Source organism: Ovis canadensis, chromosome 2 (genome assembly GCF_042477335.2).
Source record: "Ovis canadensis isolate MfBH-ARS-UI-01 breed Bighorn chromosome 2, ARS-UI_OviCan_v2, whole genome shotgun sequence".
Classification (NCBI taxonomy): Eukaryota; Metazoa; Chordata; class Mammalia; order Artiodactyla; family Bovidae; genus Ovis; species Ovis canadensis.
Genome location: NC_091246.1, coordinates 231,572,354 through 231,599,149, shown reverse-complemented (window position 1 = coordinate 231,599,149; position 26,796 = coordinate 231,572,354). Strand labels below are relative to the sequence as shown.

Below are 26,796 nucleotides of genomic sequence, written 5' to 3'. Positions count from 1 at the left end.
GCCCTCTTATCCCCTATCCATGGAAAAATAAGGTGTTCCATGAAACTGTTTCCTGTTGCCCAAAAGGTTGAGGACTGCTGCCTTATGGAGTTCAGGAGGAAGAGATGCTTTGGCAAGGAGATAATAAATTGGCTTTAGACATGTTAGGTGGGAGGCGATGGTGGGATATGAATTAGAAATATCTGCCAGGTATTTGGAGATAATGGGAGTAGGAAGTTGGACAGGGGTCAAGGCCATCTGTAGATACAGGCTTGGAAATCATCCAGAACTAAGCAAAGTTACATGCATCTAGAATGTCTCTGTTAAGAGTCCTTGGTTACAAGCAACAGAAACCAAATCTAACAAAGAAGAGTCCAGTGAGGACTTCTAATCAGAAGAGTCAGGGACCAAGATGGTTCTCGAGATCCAGATGGGAAGAACTCATAAACAATCTTAGCAAGCTAGGATGAGTCAGTTCCAACTACTTTCCCCACTCCTTTCAGAATTCAGGGTCCTGGGAAGGGATCCAGTGAGTTTGGTCATATGTCCATCCCCTGGCTAGAAGAAGTAAAGACACCATATCATCCACTGCCAACAAGGTGATGCATAAAGCAGGAGAGGTAATTCTTCAAAGGCAACCCGATTTGGCAATCAAAGGACAGGGAATAGACGGGGGTGGCCACAAACCAATCAATGGTCCTGCCACTGACAGAATATTTGAAGGAGAGGAGAACAGCTGAGGGCAGACAAGTGTATGGCACCCACATGTGGAAGGAGGAAGATTTGATGAGCCAAAGATAAAGGCTGGCTGAGGAACTGGAGGAGAGAGAAAAGGCAAAGGAATTTCAAAAATGGACAAAACACCGGAGTTCCATGGTGCCAAGAGAACAAGGGTGATGATGAATGATGGAAAACCACTGGGGTTGGCATTGGAAGTTACTGGTAACTTTTGAGAGAGAAGGGTGGTGAGGGAGACACAGTGACGCAGGTATGAAGAGAGGGCAGAGAGAGTATAAAAGAAGAGACGTTCAGTGATTAAAGGAAGAAGAGTTAGGCTCTTGTCTTAATGGGTGAGCATCACAATGACCATCAGCGCCCAGGGCTTTCCATTTCCTTTGGTCAAATATAAGCAGCAAGTCATTCTCAACACAGCACCTAGCGTTGTCTTTTCTCTGAAGCTCTTGGGGAAAAGTATTGATGACAATGGGAAAGTGTGAATTGTTTCAGAAGTTATAGCAAGAGGAAACTGGATTTATTTGAAAGCCAACTTGAAAGGGAAATAAAAAGACAATTGCCTATTATAAGCTAAAAAAAAGAAATCAGACCAAAGCAATAGCCCCAGAAACTAATTGTCTAAGTGAACTGTTGTAACCAATCTCCTTGCCTCTGGTGAAAACCATATTGTGAAACAGCATTTGCATCTGTGAAGTTGTGTAACAAGTCGACTTGTGATGAAATGTATTTTAAATTAGGGGTTAGATAGGAGAGGAGCAACCATTATTATCTTATTATAGAAACATCAGTAGTTCTTCCAGACAAAACACCATCACCCATTGGGAGCTAAGGGTAGTTTTTATTTAAATACAAGGTCATACTGTTTGGGTATTTGAGGGAATGGTGGGGGTGGGGCAGGGGGGTGGATTTTCATCTTCTTCCAAAGCACTCAAAGCTGGACCTCTTCCAAGAGAGGAAACGAGACTAAATAGATCATTTGTTTTATTCTGTTTGGGCATTTTCTTGCGTTTCTCCCAACTGCAGCTTATGGACACAAAGCCAAACTCAGAGACTGGCTCGAGCTGGCCAAACTCCAGGTCACTTGAAAAAAAAAATTTTTTTTTTAAGGAATAAACAATCTGAAGCTCTATCAGAGGATTAAGGCAAGCCACACAATTGAAGGACAAAATGAAATCCTGCTATGACTGTGAAGTCGTAGAAAAAGAAGTGGGTAGGAGCGTTAAGCGATTTGGATTTTTCAAACAAAAGAGAGGTAGAGACAGGAGGGAAATGCTGATTGAAAATGCACACCAATGAAAAATCCATTTCAGTGAGGGTCAAACACCAGAGGAACTGCTGCTCATGGGCACCAAGTGAGGTAGGAACAACACAGCTTCTTTTGGGCAGCCCCTAATGATGGGTATCAACATAACTGGTCACTTGAATGACATGGAAAGCTTGAGAGATTGCACCTATGTCCTCTTGCGGGCATTGGGGAGACCGGCCAGCAGCCTCCATGCACATTTTGTAGCAAGCATAGTTGATATTCCCAGCATATCGCACTGGCAGAATGGGCCTTTGTCTTGAATCACTTCCCTCTGGGAGGCACTCATTGGCAGTCTCATCCAATGTCCAAGGAGAGAGAAAGGCCCATTAGTGGCTAGGCATAGTTCAGCATATTAGTTAACACTGCATCCTGTCTGATTTCAGAATTGACAAGTCATGTACAGTATTGCTCAAAACGTTCCTTCGACAGTCCTGGGTAGAGCGGGGAAGTGAATGGTCAGAGACAAGTTCCAAAGATTTTGGACTGTCTTTTATAGATGAAGAATCTGAACCCTCACTATGTTCTAACTGGGAAAATAAAACATTTTTCACCTTAAAAAAAAGTTGATTCCATTAAAACAAGAGACACCTTTAAAAGAATATGCATTTCTTTCAAAAATCAGAGTAATTTTACCAAAAATTTGAAATTGAAAGTAATTATCAAAATGTTTGAGACATGAATCAATCTAGCCATGTTAATATCCTGATTGTGATGTTATACAGTAGTTTCATAAAATACTACCCTTGGGGAAAACAGAACAAAGCATACAAGGAACCTTTCTGTTATTTCCTACAACTACAATGTGAACTCACAATTATCTCAATAAAAGTGTTCAGTTTAAAAAACGTGATGGAGTAAGCAGATAAGAATCCACCTGCCAATGCAGGGGACATGGGTTCGATCCCTGGTCCAGGAAGATTCCACATGCCACGGGAGCAACTAAGCCAATGTGCCACAGATACTGAGCCCACGTGCTGCAACTACTGAAGCCCGCGAGCCCTCGACCCTGTGCTCTACAAGAGAAGCCACCGCAAAGAGAAGCCGGCTCATCGAACCTAGAAAGTGGCCCCCACTCGCCACAAGTGGAGAAAGCCCATGCACAGCAACAAAGACCCAGCGCAACCAAAAATAAATGTTTTCAAAAGTGACAGAGATAGAAATGGATGGGGGGGATCAGGCAGGCTTTCATAAGCTGGCTTCACCTACATCTTGGTTCTCATTTGTTTCTCCTCTAGTCCCCTGGATGACTCCTATCTGGAAGACATTAATCCCAGTTTCTCAAACACATGAATCCCAGTTTCTCCGCCTCTGGGCTTTCTCCTCTATCCTCTTCCACCTCCATCTCATTGTTCCCAGCTCCAGCTCAACCTGCCAGATGAGACCAAGTGATAACCCTGACCCTGAAGCAAGACCTAACCTTGCTAATAGTCACTTGGCACTTGTCCACCCATTAGTCAACAAAGATTTATTGAGCAACTACTTTGATGGAGTACTGGCTTCAGGCACTAAGAACTAGGTGAGTTAGAAACCACATTCAACTGGTTTCTCTTCCCTGCTTTCTGGGAGTATATATTCTAATGAGGAAGGATGGGCGAAAAACTAGCTAAGAAACAGGTAAGAAAAAAATCATGATGAGAGTGATGAAGAATGTAATGGGTTGGAGAAAGGAGGAAGTGGCTTTAGCTCAAGTGACCAGGAAAGGTTTTCTAGAGATGGTGACATTTGAGTTGTGACCCGAGGTAAAAGGAAGTAGTCATTAGGAAGACCGTAGGGAGAAAAAAAAAAAAAGCATTTCAGGCAGAGGGAACAACAAGGAAAAAGGATCTGTATCCTGCATATAACTGAATATAAATACTAGACATAAAAGTAAAGCAGTGAAAGGCATTTTCTCTCGGTGGACTGTTTCCTTTTTGTTTTAGGGCCAAACCTCCCATAGATAATTTCCCTATATGAGAGGCTGTGAAAACCCTTCTAAGGGTCCAAGATGCTCTCATCAGTACGTGCAAGCTTAGTTCAAGGACGTGTTTCAGATTTACTTTTTTTTTTTTTTCTCACAGTTGGGGCCGTGGGCCTGGTGATGAGGATTCCGCACTGTTTAAGGGCGACATAAATTATATGTCATTAAAGTTGGGTACCCACGAACCTAAGTTGACGCAAAGGAGGGCTGAATACGGGAGATCTGGGTAACACAGATGGAAGTGGGACAGTGATTTGTCGCCAGCCTCTGGGGTCTGTGCCTCTCTGCGGCGCACAAGGTCCCATCGGCGGCAGTAACCGGTTGGGAAGGGCCGGATGCCCTGGGCTCTGCGGGTACCTTACGCTGTCACCACTAGCAGGAATTCAGTTTTCTGGATTCCCTCGTCTGCCTATTGCCTAGGGCGACCAGCGGCCGCTTCTCTGTCCCCGAGGCCGGGAGAAGTCGGCTCTGGGGCACCCGGCGATCTGTCCGTCCCCAGCAGCGACCTGGCACCGTTCACCCCATCACCCGGAACGGTAGGCACTCTCCCGAGGCTTCCCACCCCGTCTCTCCCGAGGCGGGCTGGGGAATGGAGGGGTGGGGGAACAAGCCCAGACGACTCGCCCGGCGTCCCAGGGACGCACCGCGAGTCCTCGGGTCCCTCCCCACCTCCCACACCCCCTGCCGAGCCCGGCGACCCACGTGCAGCACGGCCCGGGCTGGCGCCGCACCTCGGGGTCGGCGTGCCTCCCGGCGCTGTTCCGGCGCAGCCCCGGGACGGGGACCCGCGGGGAGCGGGGGGCCTCGGCGGGGCGGCGGCGGGAGCGGGGGCGCCGGGGAGTGCGGGCGCGGGGACGCGGCAGCCGCCGGCACACAAAGAAGGCGGCGGGAAGGCGGGGCGGGGCGGGCCGGGGGCGGGGGCGGCAGGAAGGGGCGGGGGCCGCGCGGGCCGCCGATAAAGCCCCCGCCGCTGTGGCCGGCGGCTCGCGCTGTAGGGCTGCCGGGCTGCGCGGCTAGTGTGGGCGCCGCTGCCTCTCTCCTCGCCGCTCTTCCTCCTCAGACTTCCCCCGCCCCGCCAGTACCCGGCTCCGGCTCGGGCCGCGCCGCGCCGCGCCCCGCGGCCGCCACCTGGGGATCCCGAGCGAGGGGCGGTGAGTACAGGGCTGCGCGCCCGCGGCCGATCCCCGGCGCCCGAGGGGTGGGAGGGGAGCGGCCGGGGCTGCCCGCCGCGCCGGGGACGGTCCCGGGGCTCCGCGCGCCGCAGGCTCCGCGCCGCGACCTTGCGCCCGGCCAGGAGGCTGCGGGGCGAGAGGGGACCGAGGGCGCCGGCGTCGGGCGGAGGAACTTTCTCAGTCTCTCCCGACCCGGTTGCCTCGGCCACGGCGGCGTGCGGGCCCGGCCCCGCGGGGAGCCGGGGTGGGACCAGGGCTGGGAGCCGAGGGGCCGCGCGTGCGGTGGCGTCCAGGTGTGCCCGCGACCGGGAGTTCTGGAGCCGCCGTGGCTGCTGCCGGTCCGTCCTAGCGGGCGCCCCTGACCCTGAACTTGGGGTACCCAGGTACTCGCGGGCGTCCCCTACCCCGTACTTTACTGGTGCACCTCCTGTTAGGGAGGACCCCTACGGACTCCTACTTGTTACCACTGCCTGAGCAGGGTGGGGGTAACCGGTGGTTTGGGGGAGAACCTTTAAATTGGTTTCCTGCCTCCGATTTAACCCTGTGAAGCAGATCTTTCCTTTTTTGTTTTTTTTAATCGCCTGTCGCAATGGGACTTGCAATACTAATTAGTGCCTACAGGTAAGGTCAAAGGACTCAGAAATTCTGGGGGAACTGGGTGTTTAATTTGCCTACAAACTGAGTGCGGAGGGAAGGCTTCTATTACATAAGACCGCACTCCACCTTCAGGTGTCATGGAAGATGCTCTCAAAGGTTTTACTGTTTTAATGAACGAAAAATAATCTTCGCCTATGTCTCTCTTGAGAAATCTCGAATGCTGCTGTGGCTTGCTTTGACTACTTCTCAGGGAGCGTTTTTATATTTACATTCTTATATTTAGCATCAACATAAAAAGGTGTTTGAAGATTTGACTTCCTCTTTCAAGCCAGGAAGCAGTTTACTTCTCTGAACTGTTCAGGAGCAATCTACGTGATAATTTTATACTTTGGAGATTTTATATCGAAAGTTGAACACTGATAACTGGGAAAAATGTAAGCGTTGCTAATTTGTATATCTAAAGCACACTTCAGAAATTGAAGATACCTTCAATGCTGTCTGCATATCTAAATTAGTAATTATGTGCTGTTTGCAATATTTCAGTGAAAATTTTCTTCAGGCATGCAAATGAAGGTGTTAGCTGAAATCATGTCAGGTTTCTTTCAACTCTGAGGTTTGATTCTTTCTTGAAATGAGGTTCAAAAATATTGTACAGTGTAGGGCAATTACTGAAGGTCAGCAAGGTGTCATCTTTTTTTTTTATTCTTTAAAAAATGAATCTATGCAGAAAATTTCATCCCCCGTGAACTTCACTTATTAGCGTAATTTTAAAAGGACAGAAATGAGTCAGTTTCTAAAGGACAGTAATTTTCAGTTCCACACGTCAGTAACTAGATACTAGTCAGAAATTGTTTGAGGTGGCAGAGTTGGAAATGAGGTGGGGACCTAGTCAGGTCCCAGCTACCCGTCTCTGTGGCCATCCTCTGCCAACCAGTCCCTCTCCCACAGCATGGACAGCTTTGACCTGTGGGCTTTCTCTCCTCCCCTAGTCCCACAGTTCATGTGGAAGATGCTCCCATGCCTGCTTCTTTGACCATCTCAACTCCCGGGACCTCCACCCACTCTCGCTACTGGGTCCTGTACATCTGGGTCTTGCCCTCACCCAGAGTTGCTCAGCTTCTGAAATCAGCATCTCAGTGTCTCTGCACCGCAGGCTCCTGCCTTCCAGGTTGCAGACTGGTCCTCCCATCACAACTCTTCTTGACCATAGGAGATCTCTTCCCTACCCTCCTTCCCCTTTGGCAGGTGACTAATGACCCATTCAAATCCTGAAAGATGATGCTGTGAAAGTGCTGCACTCAGTATGCCTGCAAATTTGGAAAACTCAGCAGCGGCCACAGGACTGGAAAAGATCACTTTTCATTCCAGTTCCAAAGAAGGGCAATGCCAAAGAATGTTCAAACCACCAACCTAGATAGCATATTAAAAAGCAGAGATATTACTTTGCCAACAAAGCTCCATCTAGTCCAGGCTATGGTTTTCCCAGTGGTCATGTATGGATGTGAGAGTTGGACTGTGAAGAAAGCTGAGCACGGAAGAATTGATGCTTTTGAACTGTGGTGTTGGAGAAGACTCTTGAGAGCCCCTTGGACTGCAAGGAGATCCAACCAGGCCATCCTAAAGATCGGTCCTGGGTGTTCTTTGGAAGGACTGATGCTGAAGGACTGATGCTGAAACTGACACTCCTCATGCGAAGAGCTGACTCATTGGAAAAGACCCTGATGCTGGGAGGGACTGGGGGGCAGGAGAAGAAGGGGACGACAGAGGATGAGATAGCTGGATGGCATCACTGACTCGATGGACATGAGTTTGAGTGAACTCCAGGAGTTGGTGATGGACAGGGAGGCCTGGTGTGCTGTGATTCATGGGGTTGCAAAGAGTTGGACATGACTGAGCGACTGAACTGAGCTGAAAGACCCATTCTGTCGGGAAAACAGGAGTCACTGGATTGATGTCTCTCCATGTCCTACCCCATTTCCTTCCCGCAGACTTTTCCACAGTTACCCACATCCAGGAAATCTTAAGCAGCTGTTGTGTCCAGGCACTTTGTTAGGCCCTGATGTATGGTAAACAGCAGGTCCCTGCTCTCCTGGAACAGTCTTTCTTGTGGAAGCAAGCAGACACAAAGCAAACATAACTATGCTCTGATAGAGTTGCAATAAGGTAGAATAATAGAAGAAAAATCAGGGGATGGGCTGGGACTTAGAGAAGATCAGAGAGACACATATGACAGTGCCTCATGTTTCCCCATGAACTCTTTTTTTAAAAAAATTAATCTATTTATTTTAATTGGAGGGTAATTACATTTGATGCTTTTTGCAATATAGTGGTGGTTTTTGCCATACATTGACATGAATCAGCCACGGGTGTACATGTTATCAGTATTTTTAAAACACCATAACCTCCTTGTCCTTGCATCCCCAACTCAGCTATAGTGACCACCTGTGTATCCAAGTCTTCTGAAGTGAGTTAACCCTTCCTCAGGCTCCCCTTCTCAACTCTCTGCAACCTGGCCAGTCTCCCCACAGTAGGAGTTGTTCTTCAGTCGCTCAGTTGTGTCCAGCTCTCTGTGACCCCATGGACTGTGGCACGCCAGGCTTCCCTGTCCTTCACCATCTCCCAGAGTTTGCTCAAACTCATGTCCATTGAGTTAAGGATGCCATCCAACCATCTCATCCTCTGTCACCCCCTTCTCCTCCTGCTCTCAATCTTTCCCAGCATCAGGGTCTTTTCCACTGAGTCAGCTCTTCGTATCAGGTGGCCAAAGTATTGGAACTTAAGCTTCAGCATCAGTCCTTTCAATGAATATTCAGGGTTGATTTCTTTTAGGATTGATTGGTTTGATCTCCTTGATGTGCAAGGGACTCTTAAGAGTCTTCTTCACCACCACAGCTCAAACTCATCAATTCTTTGGCACTCAGTCTACTTTATGGTCCAACCATACATAACTACTGGAAAAATCATAGCTTAGACTATATGGACCCTTGTCGGCAAAGTGATGTCTCTGCTTTTCAATATGCTGTCTAGGTTTGTCATAGCTTTTCTTCCAAGGAGCAAATGTCTTTTAATTTCATGGCTGCAGTCACCATCTGCAGTGATTTTTGGAGCCCAACCAAATAAAGTCTGTCACTGTTTCCATTTTTTCCCTGTCTAGACACCACAATTCCTGAAGGATCTGAGGATGTCCTGTAGACCTTTCTGCAGGACTGGGTGTGGATCTTTCTTCTTTTTCTCATGGATACTTTTCTTCTTCCCTAGTTGCCATCTCCTCCTGGTTTGCCTTCTGCCTCCCTGGCAACTCCACTACCTCCTGGGGTTTCCTGGGGCTCAGTTCTCATCCATATTGAGCTCTATGAGGAGTGTTAGAGTTACCATTTTCCTATGGCTTCCACTTTCACCAGTTCAAAGTCCCAGATTGTATCTCCAGCTAGCTCCCTACAGTCTAGTGGGCCGATCCATGCTCTTGAGGTAGAAAACCCACAATAAGTCCAAAAGCAATTTTAGTTTTTAATCATCCACCCCACACCTGTTTCATCCTTAGTGAAAACCTGTCCTGTTTTACGTGATGGCACCACCATTCACCAGGGTGCTAAAGCAGGGACCTCCCAGGGTCAGCAGACTCCTCCAGCAACCACCAGACCCCCTACATCCAGACAGTCACCAAGTCCTGGTCCTAGTGCTGGTGCTGTGAAATCCGTTAAACTTCTGCTGCAGTCACTGTGGTCCTATTCTGCTTTGCAGTCCAGAAGTGGCACAGTGATGGCCAGTGTGCCATTTCTAGCTGGCAGACATGTCATTGGCCTGAACGCAAGTCTACAGAAATTGAGTTAATCTTTAGAAAGGTTATCACTTGGATTTACAGCTACTCTTAAAAACCAGGGGCCCTGGAACAGGAGGCCTGCATTGCCATGTAGCAGCACGTGCCTGGCATGGAGCTCCCAGGGCCCGGGTAGGCTGGAGACTGCTTGCTTTCTACTCCCCCGGACCCCCTGGTCCCTCCTTACAGCAGCTTCCCAGTGCCCATGGTCTTCTGAGCTGGCAGCCACAGGCTGGGGGATGACCACGGGCAGTCCTGAGTGACTGACTGCACCGTCTCCTGCCTGGTCTTTCACACTAGTGTTGTACCCCTTTCAAACCATCGTCCGTGTTGCTGCTGAGTGCCTCCCTCTTGGGGACAAAGCCCTATTCTGAAGGAGTAGCTGTGTTGTGTCACAAGGTAGGTATCTCAGATTGAAGACGTGATCTTTCTGTTCACGTTTAAAGGTGCTGTACCAGAATTTTTCAAAATGCTTTTGAGCCTCTTCAAGGAAAGTTGCTGATACATAATTCTGGTGTTGTCTCACCTGTACTGAGATGCAGTCTCTGCTGTTTATAAACCATTTCCACAGACCTCACCACCCTCCTCCTGCCCCATTATCACGTGAGGAGACAGGGCAGGCTGAATTCCGTGTCCCAAAGCCAAAAGACCTCAGCCCTTGGAACATGGCAGCGCTCATTTCACATGGTGCCCAGAGTCAGGCACTGTGTTCCCAAGATCGCTTAGCTCCCTTTGGGCAGTCCTATCCCAGAAGTCCTCAGCACCCAACCAGTGAACTTTCCATAGTGCCCTTCTCTCCAGCACCTCCCCAGGCCGCTGGCCATTTGTAATGACCTGACAAAGGCCAAGCTTTTCAGTCCCTTCCCACCTCCCTGCTTTGTTGTTGTTCACTCGCTAAGTTGTGTCCAACTCTTTGTGACCCCATGGACTACAGCACACCAGGCTTCCCTGACCTTCACTGTCTCCCAGAGCTTGCTCAAACTCGTGTCCATTGAGTCGGTGATGCCATCCAACCATCTCATCCTCTGTCACCCGCTTCTCCTCCTGCCCTCAATCCTTCCCAGCATCCAGGTATTTTCCAGAGAGTCGACTCTTGGCATCAGGTGGCCAAAGTATTGGAGCTTCAGCTTCAGTATCAGTCCTTGCAATGAATATTCAGAGTTGATGTCCTTTAGGATTGACTGGTTTGATCTCCTTGCTCTCCAAGGGACTCTCAAGAGTCTTCTCTAATACCACAACTTTATTTTCCTGCAAAACTGAACTCCCTGCAGACTTCTCACACCATGATGCTGCCCTTGCCTCCTTACCTTGGCTCCTCCTGGACCTCTGTCTGGAATTCTCTTTCTCCATCTTCTGCATTTGTTGTCTGGCCAACTTCCACTTTTTCAGGACTCATGTCTAGTGTCACCTGTTCCAAAAAGTCTTTCCTGAAGCCCGGTAGTGTCTGCCAGTCCTCCCTGATGCACATGTGGGATGTTTACACACACGTACACTGCCCAATGGATGCCTTTCTGATGGTAGTTACTGTGTCATAGCAAAATGCTCTATCCACCCGATTCCCAAGTGGTGTGAAGTTGTGCCTGAGTTCTGGTTACACTTACACCAGCAATGGTGTATGACCCAAAGGCATTTAACGGATGTTGAACTAAACCATTTTCATATCTTTCACAAGTTTGCTGCACATTTTATGAAACAGTGCTTGTCTTCTGAGCTTAAAGGGGAGCTTTGCCTCTAGACCTCTACCCCTGGTGCTGGTACTTCTGCACTTAATCAATCTATATCCTAACATAAAAAGAATATTTGATCAACCATGTCTTCTAAGACAGAACATTACTGAGAAAAAAGTAGAAGTCTAACACAGAAGGGCTTCTGTGGCTGTGTTCACTTCAGTTATCCCTATTTGAACCCTTTTTGGCTTTGTTCCGTCTTCCTTGAAGTCCACTGGCTATATTTCACAATTTGTAGAAGGTAGAATTGTTGTTATTCAGTTTGTGAGTCATTTCTGACTCTTTGCGATCCCATGGACCATAGCCCACCAGGCTCCTCTATCTATGGGTTTCTCCAGGGAAGAATATTAGAGTGAGTTTCCATTTGCTTCTCCAGGGGATCTTCCCAGACCAGGGGTTGAACCCATGTCTTCTGCATTAGCAAGTGGATTTTCTACCACTGAGCCACCAGGGAAGCCCACAAGGTAGAATACCTTCTAGCTTATTTCCACTAACCTTTTCAATGATGGTGATAGCATGTCTTCTTTCTGACCCATTTTTTGTTGTTGTTACGATTTTTTTTTTCCCCCCAGCATTTGCCAGGGCAGTTTTTGGGCTAATGTCTTAAGCTAAGTTTAGTGGAAGGAGGCCTGGGTTGGGAGAGGGTCTGCACTGTGCCATAAAGGACTTATATAGTTGACCATTTGGATCTTAATTTCCTTACCTATACAATAGGTATGTTGAAATAGTGATCTCAAACATGTCTTATTTAAAAAAAAGAAAAACAGTTTAACTTCTTGGCTTATTTTCCTTTCTGATCCAGCTTTCTCATAAATATCAGGCCTAGATGAAATTTTTTCTTAAATGCAGTTTTATGTTTATCTTCATGAAATTAATTCTTCTCTTTCATTTTTTCTTTTCAACCAAATAAATCATTCATTTTGGCTCTTTAGGGCTCAGGAATAGCATTGAGGCCCAACGGGAAAATTTATTTGGTTTGTATTCCTACTTGGAGGCATTTATAAAAATGTGTGATACATTGAGTCCCATATATTGGGATCCTCTTTGTAAACCTCTGTCTCCATTCATAAATGTGTCCGCCTTCTCTTTGCAGAACCATCTTTCCTCATGAGTAGATTGCATGTCTAATCTAAAAATCAATATTGGGTTTAAAAAAATACCCTTAGGTATGGAATGGAGTCAAATGCAATAAACTACATCTTTAGGTTATTTCTTATGTCTAAGTTCACAATTTGTCTAAGAACACTGAAAGACTAGGACAATTTTATTTCTCTTTTGAGAAATGCTACCTTTCACCTAACAGGCCAAGTCAATTTACACGTAAATGATTCTCCCTTTATTCTGCTGTTAGATTTCCAGGTCTGGATGTCAGCCCAGTCCAGAGAAGTTGGCGTTCCTTCTGTGCCTCTTTTTTGTGCATGGGGATGGCCACTGAGCCTCAGCGGTCTTCTATTTGTAATTCCATTCATGCATTTTGACAAACATTTCATCCCCATTTCCTCCCTGAATTCCTTCAAAGGTTGGGGTGGATGCCCTAATTCAAGAAGAGACCAGGAACACCCCATGCTCCTGCCTCAGTCTGACCTCAGACTTTGCCCTTTGCCTCAGAAGATAATTGGAAAATTGAAGCCCACTGTGCCTTTTTATTTTTATCAGTTCATTCTTGGGAGGATGATAATATGAAGACATTTTAATGTAAAACAAATAAATCCTATGAAAAAGCAGAAAGGATTTCTTACAGTGATTGCAAACCTTGGTGAATATACTTTGTTTTGTTTTTGTAATGCCCTCCCCCACCTTACAGCAGTGAGAAGTCCAGTAACCTGGGGAATTTCTATGAGCAAGATAAAAATAGCATCAGTCCTTTGTCCCCACCCTGTGTCCCACCCCCCGCATACCCTCTGCATTTAGTGTCAACTAATACAGCTATAGAAAAAAAATAACTATTTGTTTTTGGCCCCAGTTTTTATGGGCCAAATCTTGAAAGTGAATGTGGGCAGGTGAGAAAGTTTAACGCCGAATACGAACCCCACTGGAAAATGAACAAGGTGACTGAAAATGAAAATAGATCCTTTCTTTTGAAAAAATTGAGTACAAATAATGGCTGTGTTTGCCTTTTCTTTTTTTTTTTTTTTTTGTCTTTTTAACCAATGAATCCACTTAGGAGAAAATTATTTTTATTGAGGATTTGGTCACTGATTAGATTATATGCACTTTAATTACTGTCTGATCTTTTGGTTACAAGTGCAGAAGTATAATCAAGTGTAATCAAAATAACTGACTCAAAAACACGGAGAGCCTGGGGAGCTACTAGCTTACATTGCTGACCCCGAGCCAGGGCAAGGGTGCTTTGACCCTGGAGGTGACCGGAACTAAACTTCCTTGAGCCTCTTTTCTCTCCCACTGTGTCTTGTCTCTGAATATGACTGCAGGCACCTTCAAGCTGACCTGCCTACAGTCTGAGGATCCAAGAGGAAAGATGAGCTTCCTGGCTGTCCAGGTCAGAAAAAAATCCCAGGGAGGCACTCTTATTGGCTCAGGTTGGGTCATGTGCCTTTCCCTGGACCAATGGCTGTGGGCAGGGGAATAAGTGACTGTGATTGGCCAGGTTCTGAGTCACGTGTCCAAAGCCTGCAGTCAGAGGAAGAAGGAGTATTGAGAGAGGTGTGCTGGTTAGTATTTGTATGCAGTTGACAGAGGCTCAGCGTCTCTCCTCCAGCCTCATGGCTCCTTGTAGGACTGATACTAACATCATTCCCATTCAGACAGTTGTGCAGAACCGTGTAGAGCAGCCCAGATATCCGTGGTCACTCATACAGCCTGTATGTGTCAATGCCAGAGCCTGAACCCAGGTCTGTAAACATGTGAGCTCTACACTAGGAAGCACCGAAGATTTATGATTCATCAATATTTATAACCTCTCAAAAAGAAACCTATGTCAAACCGCGGGCCTCCTTTCAAGAGACTATCTTCTTTCCTTGCTGTATGATGTCCTTCAATAAGACAACCGAAACAGAAACGGAAAGAGGCTAATACTTTTGTGTTACCTTTGAAGTAATGTTTTCACGCCTTTGGGCCCCTGGGCCCAGTTATTTCTTAGATACTTGTTTTTTTCCCTGGGACTCACACTCTAAAATTAATACTGACCTTTGGATTGAAAAGGTAGAGTGCATATACCCGGAGTCCAAGGGAATAACATATGTTTAAGCTGGATAAAACTGAACTAAAGAACAAAGGTGACATTATTTTTAAAGGATGTCTACTCCACAACTGTGTAGAGACTTAGGTTAAAACATTGAGATTTAACTTGTTTTTATGGTTTTCTTTATATTTAACTTTATTTCGGAGTTTGTCCTATCTTGTGGGATACGTTCTCCCCATCCTCCTCCTCCTCCTCCTTTGTATAGTGTAGTAATTAAGAGTATGGAGGATGTAGAGATGAATGGGCTTTCATCTGTATCTAGATTATATCGAATACTAGCTGGATGTCAGAAGGCTGTAGCCAATTTGCTAGACTTCTCCAAGCCTCAGTTTCTTCATCTGTGAACTGGGCATGAAGGTGTTTTGTGTGTTTTAGTCACTAAGTTGTGTCCAACTCTTGCGATCCCATGGACTGTGCCCACCAGGCTCCTCTGTCCATGGGATTCTCCAGGCAAGACTACTGGAGTGGATTGACATTTCCTTCTCCAGGGGATCTTCCCCACCCAGGAATCAAACCACAGTCTCCTGCATTGCAGGCAGATGATTTACCAACTGAGCTATGAGGGAAGCCCGGGCATGAAGGTAATCACATCTTAAGTGTTGTGAGGATGCAGTGGAGAGTATGCTTTAGGTGCTGAGCACAGAGTTCTGAGTGGAGTTGACTCGCAGGAGACGAGATGGAAGTGGGGTTCTATTTGTCACAGTAGTCCATGTGAACGTTTCACTCCTCTGGGACCTGCGTTTTCACTGTGCCTTTGACCTCATGAATGAGTGACTTGCTGTCTGTGTTTGCATGCTTAGTTTCCAGACCCCTTTTCTGTAAAACTCTTGTGAGCAGTATTCCCAGTGATCAGCTGGTCATCTGTCTTTTCCACAAGTGTCCAGCTCCTCTAGTATTGGCCACAGACCAAAGGATAGCTGGTGCATGAAATAAACTCCTTTTTAGTCCACCTTTGAGAAAATGTAAGCAGAAGTGTTACCATTAGGTCTTTCTAGGGGTGCATTGCAGGCTAGCCTTGTCAGACTGAGTGCTGTTTGTTTTTTTTTTTTCTTATCGTAGTTATGAAGAATGAATAAATTATACAATAGGAAAAGTAATCTTAGGTAAAAGTAATCTTTAATATTTAGGTTTCTGCAGATGCAGAATCCAAAGTCTTCCCCTTTTGTTCTTGTTTGTCCGACTGTGAAAAACTCATTCTATTGTATCCAGTGATGTCCGTATATCCAGAAGTAGCCATTTTAAGCACATGGTGAACATATTTAAAACCCATGGTCATCTAATTATGATTTGATTCCTTCAATATACAAAAGAGTTCTGTGAATGTTGGACTAACCATTGCCAACATTCCTGGATAGGAAATGTATTTTCTACTGCCATTAGTATGATTTAAGAATTTTACTGGCAAATATCCATGTGGGACTTTTTATAGCACCCAATGTATGCCTGAACCTGAATTGTTGCTCGGACAATGAGTTGGGAAATGCCAAGGAGATTCTGGGTGATGACTTAATTATAGAGTGTTCTTTCTAAAAGTGTGAATTTTCTCTTTGAAGTTACTTTAGTGATAGACTCATATCGTGTCTTGCCAAACCTGTGTTCATTTCCTAAAGACACGTTAATTAAAATAGCAACTTAGAAGATTGGCCAGAGATGCTGAACTGTTCATAGTGAACCTCTTCTTGAGCAGCTAGGTCATTAATCATGACCAATGCTAGTCATACTAATGTGGATTGATTCAGCAGTTACTGAAAACAGAGTTGTTTCATGCACGTATATCACTTATTAGTCTAAAATTTCTTTAAGAAGGATAAGTATATTTTATGTATATACATTGGCAAAAATGTGCTTTTCTCATACCCTCTATCATGTGTTCTAGTTATTTGTGTGTCTTCTACGCCCCACTAGGAAATCTTCAGGATTTTGTAGTCTCTTTTATTCCCTCTGGTCTCCTTCCACAGTACCTGACACAGAGGAGCCTAGAAGATGGCTGAGACGAGGAATGAAGAAAAAGATCACTGAGTCATCAGGGTGTCAAGTGCTGTGAGACACCTTTTATACCTGATCTTATTGAATCTAAACAGATGGAAATTAAGTAAGGTGGAAATTAGTTGTATTTCACAGGTGAGAACATTGAGATTCAAGTGTGTGAAGCACCCTTCTGAGATTCCTGCCCACGGGATGTTCACTCCAGGTCTGGGTGTCTCCGTAGAGATTTTTGATTCTGAAACAGTGTTTGCAGGGAACAACTAAGGCTAAACAATGGTGGTCGAACCCACAGACCATGACTGGATGGAGGGTGACTTGGGAAGTCAAATGAACCTAGATTTAAGTGTCTTGTTCTACGCTTAGTAGTTTTGTGCCTGCAAAATACTCTCACGTCCTCCACCCCACCTTCCCGCCATCAGTCCTGAGCATCATTTCCAAAGCTAAAGAATGGAGATGATAAAGAATGCAGCTTCACTGCAGAGAGAGATTCAACTGTTCCTGTTTTACAGACAGGGAAATAGGAAGTATTACGAATCAGGTCACTTGACCAGCCCTAGGATGTGCTGTGAATGAGAAACTCGGAGGCTCCCTGCGGGTCAAGAAGCTGGGCAAGAAATGGACTGTGTCCAGGTCTCAGTTTCCTCCCCCTTGAATTGAGCGCTGTGATACCCACTTTCCAGGAGCCTGGGAGGCTCAGCCATGCTGATGCTAAAGCCCTTTCCTCAGAGGAGTTTCCCAAATGTCAGTCGCTACAACTCATGTGTATTCGTTTGCTTGTGTCTGTGTGTGTAGAGTAAGTGTGCACAATGTGAAGCATTGGCTTGTGCCTGACAAGCACAAACGTGCACATGGCCCTCTCGGGTAATGTGGCCCTTTCTTTTTCTTTCAGGTTACTCTCCACAAAATCCATTTTGCCCTCAATTATGGCGAATTGCTATTTACTTGTTTGTATCTGTAATAAAAGTTGGTCATTTAGTCTCTCTTGGGCTATCTATGGCTAAATACATGGAGATGACTTCTCCATGGCAGAGAGATCAGATCTCATAAAAAATATGGCAGTTTTAATGTATGACTTTGGAAAGTGTAAAACGTTACTTGCACGTAACTTTCAGTAAATACTCTAGACTTCAAGACACTGAAGAGTCCCAAATTGCAGCAAGGCCTGCTCTTTTCTGGGTCAGGTATGCCAAACTGGTACCTTGGAGATGCCTTAATGAGTCACTAAAAAGCATTGCAGGCATGCTAAGTCAGTCACTTCAGTTGTATCTGACTCTTTGCAACCCTATGGACTGTGGCCCCCGAGGCTCCTCTGTCCATGGGATTCCCCAGGCAAGAATATCGGAATGGGTTGCATTGCTGTCTTTCAGGGGATCTTCCCAATCCAGGGATCGAACCCACATCTCTTACATCTCCTACATTGACATCCGGGTTCTTTACCACCAGCATCATCTGGGAAGCCCCCAAAGGCACTAAAATGGGAGAATTTTGTCTGTGACAAAGAGAGTGTCCTAGTTCAAAAACTGTGTGAATGAGAAGTGAAAATTTTTCTGAAATTGTCCCTCAGACAAAGAGAGGTTTGCTCTATGTTGGGGTCCTTACAAAATCTTCCATTTTGCAAAGATCTTGATATGTTTATTGGTCAGAGCTTACCAAAAGCACCGGATGGGTGAGACTCATGAGAACACAGACAGAAAGCACGTAAGCCTGAAATCACCTTTATCAATACTTAGTATGAGTGCTTAGAGAGATTGCATGATGAAAAGGCATTTTTTTAAAAAGGCAGAGAAATTGAATACAGGCTTAGTCATTATTCCTGAGGTCATGGTTTCATAGTCACCAAATGTTGAATGTCTTGTGTTAGTTATGGTCATGCTAGTTGGTGTAACAAGTAAACCCAAACATGTGCCATGGCGCAGACGTGATGGAACGTTATTCTCCACTTGCATAGAGCCCCAGATTAATGTGTTGTTTTCCAGCCTGATGGTTCAGTGATGCAGCCTCTTTCCATCATGTGGTTCCACTTCGTCTAACAGGTGGATTCCAAGGGCGTGATGCTGGTCGGCATCAAACTGGTGGAACCAGAAAGGTCACGGCAGGTTGCATGTGGCGGATCTGGATGGGCCAGGCCTGCAGGCAGCATTTCTACTCCCATTTTGTTGACTGTATTTCAGTCTTATGGTCGCTCCCACCTACAGCACAAGCTATCGCCCTGTCTTCTGAAGAAGAGGAAATGGGTTTGCTCAGAAGATTAACTACTTTGTCAGGTCAAAGTTTATCTAAGCCACAAAGGGTCACTTTAATGTAACACAGCCAGTAATATGCTGTGGGGATCACAGATATAGTTTTGTCTGTGAGGGCCACTGTTCTGAAGATCTGTGGGGGGGCTTCTTATGGCTTAGGATAGACATTTTCATGAAGTGTCACACACGGATTTGAAAAGTACACTATCACAGGCAGCTCGGAAGGAAAGTAGATAATGTGCTGAAGGAAATGGTTAGACTCAAAAAATGATGACAGGCATGGAGAGGATGTCTGGGGAAAACTCTGAATTAAATTGCTTCACGGAAGGTGGAAATGGAAAGGTTCTATTTCTAGATCATAATATATGTGATTTCACATACAGTCATGAAGTTTATTTAGTCATGTTGACCAGAACTTGCGGGATGGGGTCGCTGGGATGGAGGTGTTGGGATTCTCTGCTGGACAAGGGAACTGTCCTGTTTGGGAGACACCATGTACTCAAGCACAGATGGTACTTATAACATAAAAAAACAGAGACTTTCATGCTGGAAGAAGGGGCTCCTCTTGCAGCAGCATGGCGGCGGTTTGGCAGATGTGCTCAGAACACTGTTCAGCATCCAGGAGCAGAAGGTGAGGCAAAGCTGGGGGAAGGGATCAGCGCCAATCCTGAGCTCTGACTTGGGGAGTGAAAGTGGACCCAGAGGGAGTGGACGGGGGAGGCAAGTGACGAGACTACCTCTGTCTTCTCTCTGGGACCACCTCTGCCTTCTCTCCGGGAGAAGCCTCTGGCAATGTCCATCACATGGTGGTGGGCATGTCCATGTCGTCTGAGGCCTCTTTCTTGCTGTGTGATGTGAGGCAGATGACTCAGCCTCTCTGCATACCTGTTACTTCAGCTCAAACCCAAAAGGCTCATGTGAGATTCAGTAAGACCATGCATTCACAGGGCTGTGCACACAGGAAGAGCTTCATAAATTAGCCCTTCCCTCTCCTGTGCGCAGTGACTCACTAGCTCCCCTGTTGGTGAACATAACTGGTCCTGAGAAACTGGAGAGACATTCTCCAGTTGTATTGTTGTTCAGTCACTCACTTACGTCTAACTCTGGGACCCCAGGGACTGCAGCATGCCAGGCTTCCCTGTCCTTAACCATCTCCCTGAGTTTGCTCAAACTCATGTCTGTTGAGTCAGTGGTGCCATCCAACCATCTCATCCTCTGTCGTCCCCTTTTCCTCCTGCCTTCAATCTTTCCCAACATCAGGGTCTTTTCTAAAGAGTAGTTCTTTGTATCAGGTGATCAAAGTAATGGAGCTTCAGCTTCAGCATCAGTCCTTCCAATGAATATTCAGGGTTGATTAGTTTGATCGTCTTGCTGTCCAAGGGACTCTCAGGAGTCTTGTCCAGCACCACAGTTTGAAAGCATGAATTCTTTGGCACTCAGCCCTCTTTATGGTCCAACTCTCACATCTATACATGGCTGCTGGAAAAACTGTAGCTTTGACTATATGGACCTATATGGCAAAGTTATGTCTCTGGTTTTTAATATACTGTCTAGCTTAGCTTTTCTTCCAAGGAGCAAGCGTCTTTTAATATCATGGCTGCAGTCACCATCTACAGTGAGTTTGGAGCCCCCCAAAAAACTGTGACTTCGTGACAAAAAGAAGCCCAGCCTCCTCCTCCATCCCTAATGATCTCTCACTGCAGTATCTTATAGCAGAGGTTAGAGATGGGTGAGGAGAACTTTCATTAAGTCACTGATCTTTTTTTTTTTTTTGGTGTATCTGGTACTGATTCTCTTTTTTTTAATTTTCTTGGAGTATAATTGATTTACAGTGCTGTACACCTAAAAAACGGAAAACCAACACAGTACTGTAAGTCGCTGATTTTTAATTTCAGAAATCTCTGTTCTCCCTCAGCTTTGTGTAAAGGCTTGTCCCATGAGGAAGAGTTCTGTGGGACCAGAGTTGTCAGGTCACCTCTCAGGATGGTGTCTCGTGTGTGGATTCTGCTGGATGGGGCCGGGGGCAGGTATCACTGATTTGATGGGAGAGCGGAGTCACAGAGCAGGGGTGCGATTTATCCCACACAGGCAGGCCTAGGGCTCAATAGTCTTATTCCACCACCATGTCCAAGTGGACGTGGGTTAGAACACCTCCCTCCTCTGTGCCCTCTCCCCTCGCCAGATTCCTTCAGAAAGCACCAGCAGGGACCTCAGCAAAGGAAACTGAGTCAGACTAAAGGAAGGACCTCAGTATTGGGTGATTGAAGCCAAATTTGGAATTATGCTTCCCATCACTTTGGATGGTTTCTAAGCTTTGCATAGCTTTGCTGGTTGGATGGTTCTTGCCAGGGTGTGGTAACAGACAACATATAAATATAGAGTGGTGTGTTAGTTGCTCAGTTGTGTCTGACTCTTTGTGACCTCGTGGACTGAAGGCCACCAGGATCCTCTGTCCATGGGATTCTCTAGGCAAGAATACTAGAGTGTGTTGCCATCCCCTTCTCCAGGGGATCTCCCCGAACCAGGGATTGAACTTAGATCTCTTCCACTGTAGGCGGTTTCTTTACCAACTGAGCCACCAGGGAAGATGGCATAAATATAGTGTGGTCATCTTCTTAAATGTTCCTTTGGGATTTTGTTTAAATACTCGTTGCTGCCTCCTGGGGGATTTTCTCTGGGCCTCGTGTGTGCTAATCACTTCATTCATGTCTGACTGTTTGTGACCCTATGGGCTGTAGCCTGGCAGGCTCTGCCCATGGGATTCTGCAGGCAGAAATACTGGAGTGGGTTGCCATGCCCTCTTGCAGGGGATCTTCCCGACCCAGGGATCAAACCAGCATCTCTTGTGTCTCCTGCATTGGCAGGTGGGTACTTTGCCACTAGTACCACCTGGTAAGCCCTCTCTGGGCCGCAGAGGTCTGAATCCATCAAGTCCAGGAATGTCTGTATTCTTGGAAAACACAGCCCTCTTAAAGCCATTGTTTAAAAAGTCACTTGGATCATTAAAAACCTCAGGTCGTCAATTCCTGGTGTGAAAATTTAGGAGTGTTGGGGCTTCAGGCAAGCAGTATTGACTCAAATGTGCAGAACACTTTAAGACAGCATTTGACTGTACAGTTTAAAACAGGGAACGCAAATTGAAATTCCTCCTGGGGGCTTTCACTCATGCATTCTACGTGCGGTATTTTCAATTAGCTACAGAAAAAAGTACATTCAGTGTGGGTCTATTTTTACAGCTGGGAATTGCTCTGAGAACACAATTGGCTATTTCATACATGTGAGATTTATTTAAATGACTCGTGGGAGTATTTGCAGTTTAACCAATAATTGAAAATATTATTGCAGTGTGGCAGGTAAAAGTAGGAAGTCATTTCGAATTCTTCCAAGCTCAATAGCCTTATGTTAGTCTAAGGGGCAGGTGGTCGACAGGGTGAGAGTAGCGTTGAGATTCCATCCTTCCCATTTCATTCCTGGGCTTTGCCACAGCATGGAAAGAAAGAGAACTTGAGGCTGCCTGCGGGAGGGCACTCAGCAAGGACCCAAAGCATTAAGGTGTCCTCTTGGCGCTCTCTCCTGTTTTCACACACCAGGCACAGACAGAAGGTTGGATCAAACGTAAGAAGCCTCAGCCTTCCCCCGGTTCTTCTTGGACTACCTGCTCCATCGCCCCACCCCTGCCACACTTTTCCTGTTTCACTTCAGCCCTTCGCCTAGCGCACTGGTACAGAAAGCTAGCTTGAGTCTCTCAGGACAGACCCACCAGCCCCTCCGTGGTTGTTCATAAATGTTATGAGAGGCTTGAAATGCATATTCCCGTCGAACTGAAAAGATGTAAATGCCGGTTAGGTAACACTGTATTAAAATGCATTCTTGAACTTCACTTACAGACCAGTTGTTAGGACTCTGAGCTTCTGCTGCAGGGATGTGTGGGTTTGATCCCTGGTCGGGGAACTAAGATCCCCTATGCCACATGGCAAGCCCCCTCAAAAATGCATCGCTTGGATACCTGTTTATGTATACCTGAATCCCTTCACTGTTCACCTGAAACTATCACAACACTGTTAATTGGCTATGATAGTGAAAAGTTAAAGTAGCTCAGTTGTGTCCTACTCTTTGTGACCCCGTGGACTATACAGTCTATGGAATTCTCCTGGCCAAAACACTAGAGTGGGTAGCCTTACCCTTCTCCAGGGGATCTTCCCAACCCAGGGATCACACCCAGGTCTCCCACGTTGCAGGTGGATTCTTTACCAGCTGAGCCACAAGGGAAGTCTGAGAATACTGGAGTGGGTAGCCTATCCCTTCTCCAGCAGATCTTCCCGACCCAGGAACCAATCCTGCCTTGCAAGTGGATTCTTTACCAACTGAGCTATCAGGGATATACCCCAATACAAAATTAAAAGTTTTTAAAAAAATAAAATTTAGATATTAGGAAAAAATGCATTCTTGCTCCTGCAATTCAATCAAAGCATGGGTTAATTAGGCATTCTGTAGGCAGAATTGAAGTCTTAACCACTAGTGTTTAACTTTCCTCAGGACCAACAGTTCTTAGGCAGGGGTGAGCCCCCTTTCTCCCAGGAATGTTTGTCAGTGTCTGCAGTCATTTGGTTGCCACAGCCACGAGTGGCATCTGATAGGCATCTGATAGGAGAGGCCAGGGAGACAACTAAACACCTTGTAATACACAGATCATGCCTTGCAACACAGAGCTATCCAACACACAACGTCAGTAGTGCCCAAGCTGTGAAGCCCTGGTCTAGAAAGTTTTTGGTTTTGTTTTTAGAAAAAAAAGAAATGACTCCCCAAATAGTGGGTTGGTCAAAAGATTCGTTTGGATTTTTCCATAACATCTAATGGAAAAATCTGAACGAACCTTTCGGTGCTTGCAAGATGGTGGCTTCTGTAATCGATGTTAGCTGTGGTTTAGTTGCTAAATTATAGCTAACTCCTCCAAGGGATCTTCCCCATCCAGGGATCTAACTCATGTCTCCTGCATTACAGGGTGGATTCTTTACCTCTTAGCCACCAGGCAAGCCCCAAATCAGTATTATTCCATGAGGTGAATTCAAGTGATTACCAAAGGCCTGGCTTCTTCACTGATGCCTGGTTACCAAGAGAGCACTGTGGTGTCCCATGTGCAGCACTGGATGCTGGGGAAGTGTGAACAGGACAGAAAAAGTACACTCCTCCCCACTCCCGGAAAAAGAGAAGAGGCAACAAGTGTGGTAGTCAGAGCAGGATTATAGAAACCTGAAGCTGGAAAGAGCCTGGCAGGTTTTGCATACTGCCAGGGGGAGAGTATAGCTGCAGAGGAAGCTAGATCAGACCAGACTAGCCGGATTGGAGGCTGTGGGAGGGTAAGAGCTCAGGGAAGACCTGTTTGATGCAGGTCTTGGCGCCAAGGGTCAAGGTCAGCCTTTCCTATCAGCAAGGTCACTGGACAGTGCAGACTCTGGGTGGAATGTGAGAGACTGATGTCCTCTTCCAGGAATGTCGGTGGCTTGGTGAGTACAAAGGAGGTGGAGCACATAGACCATTCAGGAAGCATCTTAGAGGTAGAAGGATAGAGCTTGCTGATGGTTAAATGAGGTCAGGGAGAGGATGCAGGGTGACTCCCAGACTGTCTGCTTAGACTCTTGGATGGATGGGGAGCTGCCCTTACTGGGATATAGGTAGTACAGGGAGGAACAGCAAGCTTAGAGGAGGGCTCTTTTTTCTTCCCATCGTAGAATTTCTGTGAAAATGGGTAAGGGGACTTCTCTGTATCTTTTGAAAAGAAACATTGGGTTTTAGAGTATGGGAAATAGATGGGGAAACAGTAGAAACAGTGGCAGACTTTGTTTTTTGGGGCTCCAAAATCACTGCAGATGGTGATTGCAGCCATGAAATTAAAAGATGCTTAGTCCTTGGAAGGAAAGTTATGACCAACCTAGATAGCATCTTAAAAAGCAGAGAGATTACTTTGCTAACGAAGGTTCCTCTAGTCAAGGCTATGGTTTTTCCAGTGGTCATGTATGGATGTGAGAGTTGGACTGTGAAGAAAGCTGAGCGCCGAAGAATTGATGCTTTTGAAGTGTGGTGTTGGAGAAGACTCTTGAGAGTCCCTTGGACTGCATGGAGGTCCAATTAGTCCATCCTAAAGGAGATCAGTCCTGGGTGTTCATTGGAAGGACTGATGGTAAAGCTGAAACTCCAATACTTTGCCATCTCATGTGAAGAGTTGACTCACTGGAAAAGACTCTGATGCTGGGAGGGATTGGGGGCAAGAGGAGAAGCGGAGGTCAGAGGATGAGATGGCTGTATGACATCACCTACTTGATGGACATGAGTTTGAGTAAACTCTGGGAGTTTGTGATGGACAGGGAAGCCTGGCGTGCTGCGATTCATGGGGTTGCAAAGAGTCAGACACGACTGAGCAACTGAACTGAACTGAACTGTGAGCTAAAATCTAACATATTTCTCCCGGGTTGCTTCTTCTCTCCAGTTACCATCATAATAGGCTTTCCAGTGCAGCTCAGAGTGATTTCTAAATGGCTTCCTTGGGCAATCATCAAGCATTTTCTGTATTAGACTTCCCCTCCACCTAAGTAAATAAAGCAGTAATGAGACTGCTCACCATTCACGCTTCTGAGACAGGGCTCGTCTGGCTTTGCCACGCTGAAACTCTTTTCTGAATTTTATCGGTCTGGTCCTGCCCTATTTCATTTTCAGCTGGTAGGAAACGTGTCTCCTTATGCCTGAGCCTGGCAATCTCAGAAGGAGCACCAGGAAGTCACTGGAGCCTGATACCCATATCAGGTCTCCCAGTGACAGATACATTTTTGTAAAAAAAACGTTTCCAGAGCAGCCCTGACACCATCACCAGGGCTGTTCGAGGGGGCTTCACGGGGCCCAGCTGCTGCCCTGGGAGGGCAGGGCTGCTCTCAGATCCCCTCCCTGAGGACCTGCGCCCACACGTGAAACCACGATAAAGTCATACAGTAGATCCTTGAGGCCCAGAGAAATGAAGGCAACGGCCCACAGTTTCAAAGAGACCATGAATAAAACAGAAAAGGCAGCTTTAACAATTCCCTTTGATTTTCAGAGATTGGAATTTGGGGAAGTTTTGCAGTTGAGGAAGAACTGTTAGGATGGGCTGAAGAGTCGCTGTTCGGAGACTGAGGACAGAGACCCAAGGACTCCTTGGTGTTCAGGAACTGTCCGAAGAACCTGAGCCATGCCGCCCTTTTTTATTCCTCACATCAGCGCATCAGCAGGGACCACTGTTACATGCCCTGTGCAGTAGGGAGGTGAAGTATAGCGCTTGTCAGAAATCAGGCAGTGAATTGGTGGGGGACCCGGTTTGAATTTGAGTGGTTTGTCTCCGGAGCTTACAGTGGCCAAGACAGCTAAGAATTGGTGCTCTCTCAAAGAATTATGAAAAGGCAGAATTATTCAGACACATAGTTTTGACATCTTTTTTTTTTTTTTTAGAATATTGACATTTTTAGTGTGCTTGCAGTATTGGGAAAAGAAAGTAGATAATGCAAAGGTCTGTCTTAAGGTGCACTTGCTGACTAAAATTTTAAAATAATGCTTTTTATTTTTAATTTTTCATTTTAAGATGCCGTAACAAAAAACAGTAGAGGGAAATCACCTGTAACTCTTCACCTAGTTCCTACAGAGGTATCATCTTGCACAACTATGTGTGTGTGTGTGTGTGTGCTTAGTCCCTCAGTTATATCCAACTTCTTGTGACCCCGTGGACTGTAGTTTGCCAGGCTCCTCTGTCCATGGAATCTTCCAGGCAAGAATACTGGAGTGTGTTGTCATTTCCCATGCCAGGGGATCTTCCTAACCCAGGGATGAAACCTATATGTCTTGCATCTCCTGCATTAGCAGGCAGATTCTTCACCACTGTACCACCTGGAAAGCCCTTGCCCAACTGTAGTACCCAGCAATATGTACTATAACTACAGTACTGCAACTAAGACATTAGCATTGAATTGTATAATCCTCCACCTTGTTCAGATTTCGTCCAGTTTTACATGTACTTGTGTGTGTGTGTGTACTGACTCCTATGCAGTTTTATCATATTG

At 46.1% G+C, this 26,796-nt stretch overlaps 1 protein-coding gene across 2 annotated transcripts in view; it reads left to right on the top strand.

Moving 5' to 3' along the window:
- Positions 1-4,170: 4,170 nt before the first annotated feature.
- The window catches only part of SERPINE2 (serpin family E member 2), a 68,837-nt gene continuing 46,211 nt past the window's right edge, over positions 4,171-26,796 (top strand). Inside the window, exon 1 of one of the 2 annotated variants that reach the window (XM_069574674.1) lies at positions 4,171-4,513. The gene's annotated coding sequence lies outside the window, so the exon portion shown is untranslated. Of the gene's footprint in view, positions 4,514-4,882; positions 5,129-26,796 lie in introns of those variants that run through there. The other variant, XM_069574673.1, reaches the window with a different exon arrangement.